Source organism: Gavialis gangeticus, unplaced genomic scaffold, assembly GCF_001723915.1.
Source record: "Gavialis gangeticus isolate Ggan-Ray unplaced genomic scaffold, GavGan_comp1, whole genome shotgun sequence".
NCBI lineage: Eukaryota > Metazoa > Chordata > Crocodylia > Gavialidae > Gavialis > Gavialis gangeticus.
The window spans coordinates 96450998-96460653 of NW_017729022.1; the positions used below are offsets into that span (position 1 = coordinate 96450998).

Below are 9656 nucleotides of genomic sequence, written 5' to 3' on the forward strand. Positions count from 1 at the left end.
CGCCGGTGAGCTCCCGGCTCCCGCCGCAGTGGCGGCAACAAAGGGAGGGGGGGAGGGAGAGACCCTGGGGTGCTGCGCGCGCCTCTGCGCGCGCGTGTATATAGCTGCGTGTGTGTATGTGCATGTATATCTATGTCTATCTGCGTGTGTGTGTGTGTGTATATGTGTGGGTGTGTGTATGTGCGTGTGTGTATATATGTGTGCGTGTATGTGCATGTGTGCATATATGTGTGTGAATGCGTGTGTGTGTGACCTCTTCCTGTGGCCGGAGCACGCTGCAATCCAGGGGTAACTTGAGGAGACCCCCTGCCCGAGGTGCCCGACTCTGCACCCTTGGGGGGGAGGGTGGTTTTTCTTCGCTGGGGCTGAGGAAGCTGCGGGCCCCCCAGAGCCGGGGCTGGCAGATGTGCCCGTGCCCCCCCTCTCCCCCCCGCTGCGGCGGGAAAGGTGAGTGCTGCAGTGCTGAGGGAAGGACCCGGTGCCCGCAGCTGAGGGGCTGTCAGGCGAGCCCGGGTGCAGCACCGGGCTGTGGCACCTTGAAAAGTCGCTTCCATCCTGGCTCCAAGCCAGGCTTCCCCTGCCTGATCCTTCCAGCCTGTTTTTCTTTCCTTCCAGAAACAAACAAACAAACCTAGAAAAACAACCCCCCACATCTGGATTCCTTCCTTTCCTAGTAGAGGGACAATGGTGGGCAACTTCCCTCCAAAAGGGTCCTCTTTCTTTGGGAAATAAATAAATCACTTTTGGATTTCCAGGGACTTTTCAAGAGGCAGGGCAGGGTGGCTAATACTTCTCATTATTAGCTATGAGAGAGTCAGTCTGCATCATTTCTTTTAACATCCTTGGGGTTTGTTTTCTGGGTGCAAATTGACTGTCAGCCACCTACCCTATGCTGGGCACTGTTTGGGATGTGATCGCTGGAGGGGACATACAAACTTTCCACAGATTTGTGCACTTCCTCTAATACTACCATCTTCCTCAGCCTTCCAGAGTGTCAGGGACTATGTGATCCATCTGGAGTGATAAGTGGGCATATGTTCATATTATTTCCTTCCCTGTGCCTGAAACAGGCTCCACATTTGCCAGCTCTGTATTAATAAAAGGGAAGAAGCTCTACAGAAAGGGTCCTTGTCCCAGGTTACTGAGCAGAGAATAAAGCAAAAAAAAAAAAAAAAGCTTCAGCTGAGAAGAAACCAGATTGAGCTTTTCAGATGTAGATGCATCTTAATTGATTTGCGCCACAAATCTGTACTTTCCCCTATGGGTGATTTTTTTTAAAGGTCTGGATAGGTAATTTAGGAAATAAGGTGGCTATATTTTTGTTTTTCAGTTTTGTAAACCAGAGTTTTGGTTTGATGATTGTGCTGCAACTTTTACATTCAAGCTTCATTTTTAGCCATTTTGCTCAGACTGTTTACAAACAACAGTTTCTGTTGACTCCTCTCCTGTTGCATTTATGCCCATATTTTCTGAAAACTTGTGAAGCCTAGTGATTACTGCAAAGTTGCTCTGGAAAGGGAAGAAACACTTCAGAAGAAAAGTTGTTGCTGCCTGTTTCTGTTCTCATTCCTCAGCCTGCTGATGTGAGGGGGCCCAAAGGTGACTTCAGTGAGCTTTGGGGATCAGGCACTTACTGAGAAATAAGAACAAGGGGATCTTTTCTAGGACATTTGCCCTGGAAGTAACAAATGAGCATATAACAAAGCAATCAAATGATTATGTCACAGATAATTAAGCAATGAATATTTCCTGTGCACATTTGCTCCTATTAACTTTGGTAGCAGGGTATACTCTTAAATCCATGGCAGGTAAACTTGTCTATATGGTGAAAGTATTAACTAAAACAATGAAGCCTTTGATTATAGGGAAATGCAGGAATCCTTGTGGCTTTATATTTAGAGGCAAGCATGCTATGAGCCCTCTATTTCAATTTTAATTGGAAACTAAGGCTATAAATGAAAGCCTCTTTTTTTTTCCTGCTCCAGCAAGGAGAGCAGCAGAGCCTTTTTAGAGTCTTGTGCATGGACTCTGAGGTCTTTCATAGCTAATAATGAGAATTTATAATGATAAGTTTAATAAAGTCCTGTTACTATATAACTGCCCCTCTTCCATGCAATGTTATTATTTTGGCTTTATTGAATGCATTATTTTACTTTTAAAATGAATATGGATGCAACTGATTATCATTCAAGAACCTATTAGAAAATGTATTTTTTTTAGGGGTCAGAAAATGCAGACTTTTTATCAGTATTTTTTTAAAATAGAGAGCCGTGATTATTCATTGTGCTGCACAGACATGTAAGTAGCTAGACCTCTGACATGCGTAGTTTTATATCTAACCATTTTGCATCTTCTTCACTTCTGTGAACTCTCTTGTCTCTCCAGACACTCATTTGAACCCTTCTGCCAAATTGACTGCTTCACAATCGTTAATTTATCATGATGCTTCTTGTAAGTTGGGGAGTGTTATCTCTATGTTACAGAGAAGGACAGAGAAATTAAGTTCCTTACTGAGTTTGCAGAAGAAGTTTGTGCCAGTCAGGGATGAGACCCCCCGACATTATGAGGGTCAATTCAGTGTCTGAGCTATATATCTCACCCTTCCTATGCCTCCAACAGCTTACAACATTTGATGGAATGAAGAGAAGGCTGTAGAGGCCAACCTAATCCTGCCCCTCACTCCAGCTCTTTAGCTTATTCCCTTTTTGCCAACTGTCCTGCCGTGCCTTGATGTAACTTTTTAGCACATAGGAGGGCTGCCCCAGATAGCCTTAGATCTATGCTGTCCATGGATTCCCTTACCTTTCTTGGCTGGACCCCCTCCCTCCCTCCCTGTCCTTCTCATCACCACAGATCCCAGTTTTCTCTGTTAAAAAATCCCAAATTCTCTGATAAAAATCCCAAATTTTATGATTAAAAAACCCCCAAATCCACATTTTTCCACAATTAAAATGTTACAACACTATATATATAGGTATCAGGGTTGATACTTCAGCCCTCCCTGGGAGTGCACACAGCGGCAGGCAGCCAGCCCCTGGGCCACCCCTTGGATGAGTCTCCCATGGCTCCATACTGCTCCCCCAGCTGGGCCCCACAGTCACTCATTTTGGCTCTGACCCCAGGCCCCAGGCCCCACATGCTACCCCAGCTGTGCAGTGCCCCAGCCCCCACTTCAGCAACCAATCCTGCCCCACTGCTCCCTCACCATGGTCGCCTTAATCTGCCCTCCCATGTCACCTATGCTGCCTCCCCCCAACCCCCCAATAGACTTACCTGCAGGCAGCTGGGGGACTTACTCTCCACCTCTACCTGGCTCCTGTCTACCACAGATACATGCATGTGGCACCTCCTGCGTACCACTCCCCCCAGCCCGAAGCATCCCTTAGCAGGCTGGAATTCTGCCAACCTGCAAGGGGAAACCTGCCATTTCCAACGTTTTTCTTCTTTAAAGGAGAAAATCTGTGTTTTTCCATGCCAAACAGACAACCTAGATCGCTGCTTATCACGGAGCCCTGTGTACATTGCCACAATTACTTATCCCTTCTAACACCTCATGCCTGTTGATTATAGGCTAGCCTTTTGGTGGATCCTGGTTCTACCCGGCTTATTGCCATGGATGTTAATCGTGGCCCTTTTGGCCCTGACTGTGCCTTAAGGACTCTAACTGTGGCCTCCAGCCTCCCCCATTGCCGTGCCCTGTGGATAATACTTCGTCAACATTTTTACCTTCCTGTTCAGGCCTCAGTCCTATTGGCTTCAGCCCACCATTATTCTGGCTGCAGGCCTCCACTCTGGCCCACTTGTTCTTGCCCAGCTTTCTCCACCTTAGCCCCTTGCTTTTGCTTTTGGCCACAGTGGGTTTCAGGTTTTTTGCCCTATCTTGCCCTCTTGGGCTTAGGCTTTGACTTTCTTAGCCTCAGCCTTCCCCTATCTCATCTTCCAGGTTCCTGACCCTGTCTTACATGCTGTCCCAACTGCCATGAAGTTACTGACCCAGCTAAGGCTGTTCACAGTCAAACCCAGCCCTCCTGGGGTCACAAACTCGGGCAAGGCTGCCCTTACTTTGTGACAGGCCCTAAGCTTTTAATTGGGTTCAGCCCCTTGAGTCCCTGACTGCAGAGCTGCTGTCTCCAGCCTCTAAACAGTTTGGCTTTAGTCCCTTGCAGCTTCATGGATCTTAGATCCTGGAAGGGCTCTATTTGGGCTTCAGCCTCCTCTGCTGCAGGTTGCTTTCCAGCTACCCACACCTGTGACCTCCATAGCACCCCTAGTCCTCTGGTACTCTAGACACAAAATGTAATATGTGAACACTTCAATTTCTAATGCAGGCTTGTACCCTTGCCTTGGGTCCCCCCGTGGCTGATTAATGAGCTGGGGGGGGGGCGGGGGGCAGCGCACTCAGCAGCAGACTCGGATGTAGACCATCCGTATTTGATTTGGATTCTGCCTGAATCGGGGACAGTGATTCGATTCATTGATTTGGATCACTGTCCCAATTTGATTCGGCCGAATCTGAGTATTCGATGCTGATTTGGCCACAGACACAGCTTTAAATATTTTTTCTACATACCTCAAGGTACCAGGAGTGGCTCATGAAAGCTGCGATGGTGGGGCAGATGGAGCATCCCAAAGGAGTGGGGGGAGGCAGTGGGGGGGCCCCTGCATGCTCAGGGTCGAACCTGGAAGTGGTTCAGCTGGAAGATCAGCCACGAGGGAACCCCGGGTGCCCCCCCAGGCCCAGGAGGCACGAGTTACTGAGCTAGAGAGGTGTGAGGGCCCCCCCCCCGCATGCTCCCTGATGGAACTGGAAGTGGACCAGAAGTGCTTTTGGTTCACTTACAGGTCTGCTGCCCAGCGTGCTGGGGATCCCCCCAGGCTCCTGTGAGATGCTCCATTGCACACCATCGCAGCATTCACAAGCTGCCTGGTACCTTGAGGTATGTAGAAAAAGCATTTAAAGCTGTTTCTATGTCTAATTTGTCAAATCAGAGGGTTCTGATTTGATTCAGAGAGATTAAAGGGTCTCCTGATTCAATTTGGATGTGGAGATTCGGCCACTGAATTGGGCTGAATCTTCGCTGAATCAAATCAGCAACCAAAGATGCACACAGCTCTACAACCTATTGTTATTGGCATCTTTGCAATTTAAATAGACTAGTAACTGAGAATAGCTAAAATGTCTGCTATGGGAAAGTCTTTGATCTGTGACATTAATAATTTTTAGCCAATCCAATGGAAAATTGTCTCACTTCTTTAGTTAGTATTTTGACCTTTGTATAATCTGCGATATTTAAGTTTGAGCAGTTGGTGACTTTGTAATGACTTTGTTTAATGCATGTAGCTTGTCTACAAATCAAATGGCTTGTCTTACCCTTGAGATGTTTAACCTTCTTACCTCCCTTTCCTTTTGTGGCTCATTCAGTTCAATATTTTAATCCTGCATCCTTTATTTACGCCAGAAAGGAAGCCGTTTGAAGAAGCCTCAGAGTGTTTACATTGGTAAACACTATAACTTAATACATTGAACAACTTCTTTGTTAGTAACTTTAAATTAAATAAACCTAATGTGATAAAAGGATCCAGTGCTGTCCTCAACCAGCTGTCAAATACAACATTGTTACTAATACTCCCAAAACATCATATTATAGTTATAGGGTGGGTTGGTAGTACTGCCTGTTAATAGTGACTGACACTTCTGTCTCATTCAGTGTACAGTGGGGACTCAGGATTAATCAGATTTGTGTGACGAAGGAGACTTGTCTGTTAGGATACCTACTTTGTCTGTTGTTGGAGTTGGAAGATGAGTAGTAATTGAGGAAGGGGATGGCAGGAAGAGAAGGGATGATGTCATGATTATGGAGACTGTGGAGAACCGGAGCTGCCCTGGAGAACTGGATGCTGCTTCTGGTAAAAAACGTCCTATGTGATGCTGGGCATCAATCTTAAATCACTGTTTTGTTGCACATGGTCACTACTGGTATGTTCCTCATTTCTGGGTGACCATTTTGAGACTCTGGGGGTCTAACTTGCAGAAGGGTTGAGCATTTGGAGATGCTACTGGAATCAATGGAAGCAGTGCTTTAAACATTTAAAGTGCTTTGTAATACTTAGATGTTTAGCTCTCTCAAATTTGGCATCCAAAATGAGGGAAAATTACACCTTAAACTTTTCTGTTCCTCTATGGCATGTCCGTAAAATGGGGAGGATATTGCTCTCTTGCCTGATAGGCATGTTGTGAAAATAGATTGATTGAAGTTTGTGAAACACTGTAATGATAAATGCAGTAAAAGATTCTGTGAGGAAATCAGTAGTTTTGTTTACAGTGCAGGGTTTGAATAGTGGGCAATAAATAAGGCATCGGCCGCATATAGAACAATGGAGAGAAAACCAAATATTAAGCAGCTGCTCATTAATTCAGTATTGTTCATTCTGTAGATACTTGGAGGTCCTGGTGAAAAATACTTGTTATCATATCATTTTGTGACTATGATACAGTAATGAAACATAACATATGCATATAAAGGGGCTAGATTAAAGTTGCATGAGCAGATTCAATTCTGGATTTCCCTAACCTTTGAATTCTGAATTTCTGGATTCAATTCTGGACTTCCCTAACCTTTGCAACCTTCATAATGTTCTTATAATGCATTGCTCTGTCTGGAAGTATTATAAAAAAAGTGGCCAAGCATCGTTCCTCATTTTTACAGGTTGGATTAGCAATGATACCTGAGGGGAAATGACTTGTCCAAAGTCACCCAGCAGGACAGTGACTTAGTGGTAGAGTGCCCTGGTGTGGATCTGTATCTATTTCTTCTTATGAAGCTTCAGTCCTGCCTGGTGTTGGGTTGGATGGACTGCTTGCTCTTTAAACAGAGCCTTTAAACTCAGGCTTCACACAGAGATAGCATCTACGTATGTGCTGTGTTGCTCAAGATCAGGGGCTTTGTTTTATACCATCTTTCATGCTCTCTATTATTTCTTGAACATAAATGCATGTGGAACTTTGCCACACCAGACTTTAGAATGTAATCTTGTAGTAAATCTTTCAGCATTTAAGATTTTATTTCAAGGAGTAGTGTCTTCCTCAGCTGTGTGGTACCACTGAATGCATCAAGTCAATGAGAATCTGTCAGTTTTTGTTCACCATAGATCTAGTCAATGGCAGTTACGTAACTGTCAGTATCTGAAGGTTTGTTTTGAGGTAAGTCTGAGGTGAAGGTGCAAGCTGCTCAAGTTGACTAGCTAAGCTTAGCCATTACTTAAATTTAATTTATAGAACAAGTAATTATTTACCATTGTTTCCAAAGCTTACATGAAATAGGTGAGAAGAGTGGACTAGCTAGGAAGCCAGGCCAGCTCCACTTTGTCTGGTGACAGTTTTCTTAATCCTTCTGATAACATTCAAACTTTGTACTTTTAAAGGGAGACCCACCACATTTTCCTCACCTGAGTAAATGGGATGGTTTCAGTTGGTAAATGTAATAGAGCACAGAGTGCGCTCTGTTACTCATAGGGGAGTGAGCAGCAGCCAAGCAGCTGGCAGGTGGCTGCCACCCAAAACAGGTGCAGTTACCTGATTGGGAACAGGGCCCAGCTGTTCCTTATAAGAACAGGGCTCTGAGCAGCAAAGCAGCAGTTTTCTGCTAGCAGCTGGAAGGACACCACTGACTGGACCTGCTGCTTACAACACTTTGGTGGTCTGGGGGGACTAGGGATGGTAGGAAGTTCCCTGTTCTGGGTATGACAGAAAATTGCACCCTCCTGGGGTAGGATTGTCTGGTGGGGCTACCTGTAGCGGGGTAGTCCCTGGACATGTCAGGCCAGTCATTTTCCCAGGGAAAGGTAAGTGTGGGGCACCTTATAACCCTAAACCCCCATAACCCTGTGGGTATTAGGGAACAACCTTAAGTCAGGTGTGAGGCTCCAGAGGATTGAGCCAGATTTTTGCCTTTTTGCTTTTAGAGTTTATCTTCCCATGTTAAGAATGAGGTTCAAGAGGACAGGAAAGTTGTTTGGACTGAAGTCTTCGTCCTGTGCTGGTTCTCCAAGCACTTCAAATTACCATGCTTAATCTGAGACTTTTTTAGTTTGCCTAGTTCTGTCTTTTTCTGTATAATACATACATCTCCCAGGGTGTAAAGAAACTACTTGTGCTCATGAACGACTTGTGCCTCCTGAGGCTGGGGGGACACAGAGACCACCCGCAGGTGATGGTGTTGGTGGTGGGGGCATGGCAGTGGCAACTGTGGACCATCCACAAGTGGCCACAGTGACATTGACGGCGAGGGTAGGCTGAGCAGGGACCACCCGCAGGTGGCCATTGTGACGTCAGTGGCAGAGGTAAGGGTGGGCCGAGACACTGGTGGCAACATTGACAGTGGCCAATTTCAGGGGGGGCACATGCCCTCCAGTGCCTACATATCACCTATGCTTGGGGTTAACAATGCAGCAGCCCTTTCCCTCCCCAAATTCAAATGTACAGAGTTATATATTCATTTAAGGTACTGTAGCTTATCCAGATCCAGAGTGGGGTGGCTGCATCTTTTCAGCTTCTCTAGGGATAGCGCCTGGAACCTCCCCTTCCTCTTGCCCACTCTGACCACTCAGGGGGTCCACCCTGTCATCTCATCTGCCATGTCCTTATGTGATGGTTAGACTCCCCTTGCAGCTGCTTTTAATCCTCCAGTTTAAATTTAAACACAAGTGTAAGCTAACCATTATCAAACCTAAAATTCACCTCCAGCCTGGGTCTATCATGTAACCACCTCTCTGGGTCACCTGATCCATCACTTTTGCACCAGTCCTGTCAATCACCGGGCTGATTGCACTGTCTGCACCTGGGATGAGCAGCCATCTTCTTAAAGGGTTATCTGCTAGTCCTTCCAAGATCCTGGAGTCAGCTGATTGCCCCCTGGCTCTTTCTCTTATTTAGTAAATGGGGCAGGGGCATCATTACAGGCACATATAGAAATCAGGACACTTGCTGAAGTGCTGAACCACCCACAACTCCCTCTGAAATCAATAGAAGCTGAGAGGGCTCAGCACTTCTGGAAAAGAGGGTGCTCTGACTGATGTGTTTAAATATGACGTTAAGTTTCTAACATCAAGCATTCTATTATAAGAACAATTTCCTAAGCGCTTGCTTACTGACAAATTGAGTCAAATCTGACATTAAAAGATTTGAAATGCAAACATGGTCTTAGGACTTTAGACTTACACTTTAAAAATATAACTGGGGTTTGTACTGGATTGGCAGGTACTGCTCGTGTGGGATTGATAAGGAAGTCAGAATCCAGGTTTTTGTGTACACCATCAATTTAAAAACCCCATTTCTCTCTGAAAATGATGTACCTATGATGTAAGTAGCACGTAAAATTCTTCAAATGTTGTTGCTTGACAGCATTATGTGTAGTCAGATTTACTGCTTCCTTGGCAGCAATGTGCAGTTCTTTAGTATAGCAAGAAAACAGTTTAAACCATTTAAAAAGACTGGAGTGCAAATGGTATACCAATTAGCAAGGGATGAGGTTTGAGAATACTTTCATTTCAGGGGGGGGTGTATGTGTTTTAGTTGATTAGATGTTCAGTTGGATGTCTTTTTTTTTTTTTACTTTGAATTTTCATGCTTGCTTTTTTTTTTTTTTTTTTTTTTTTTT

General features: G+C 45.2%; 1 protein-coding gene across 1 annotated transcript in view; it reads left to right on the plus strand.

Moving 5' to 3' along the window:
* Window positions 1-9656, plus strand: part of ST8SIA1 (ST8 alpha-N-acetyl-neuraminide alpha-2,8-sialyltransferase 1) — a 313115-nt gene that overhangs the window by 564 nt on the left and 302895 nt on the right. The window lies entirely within an intron of this gene.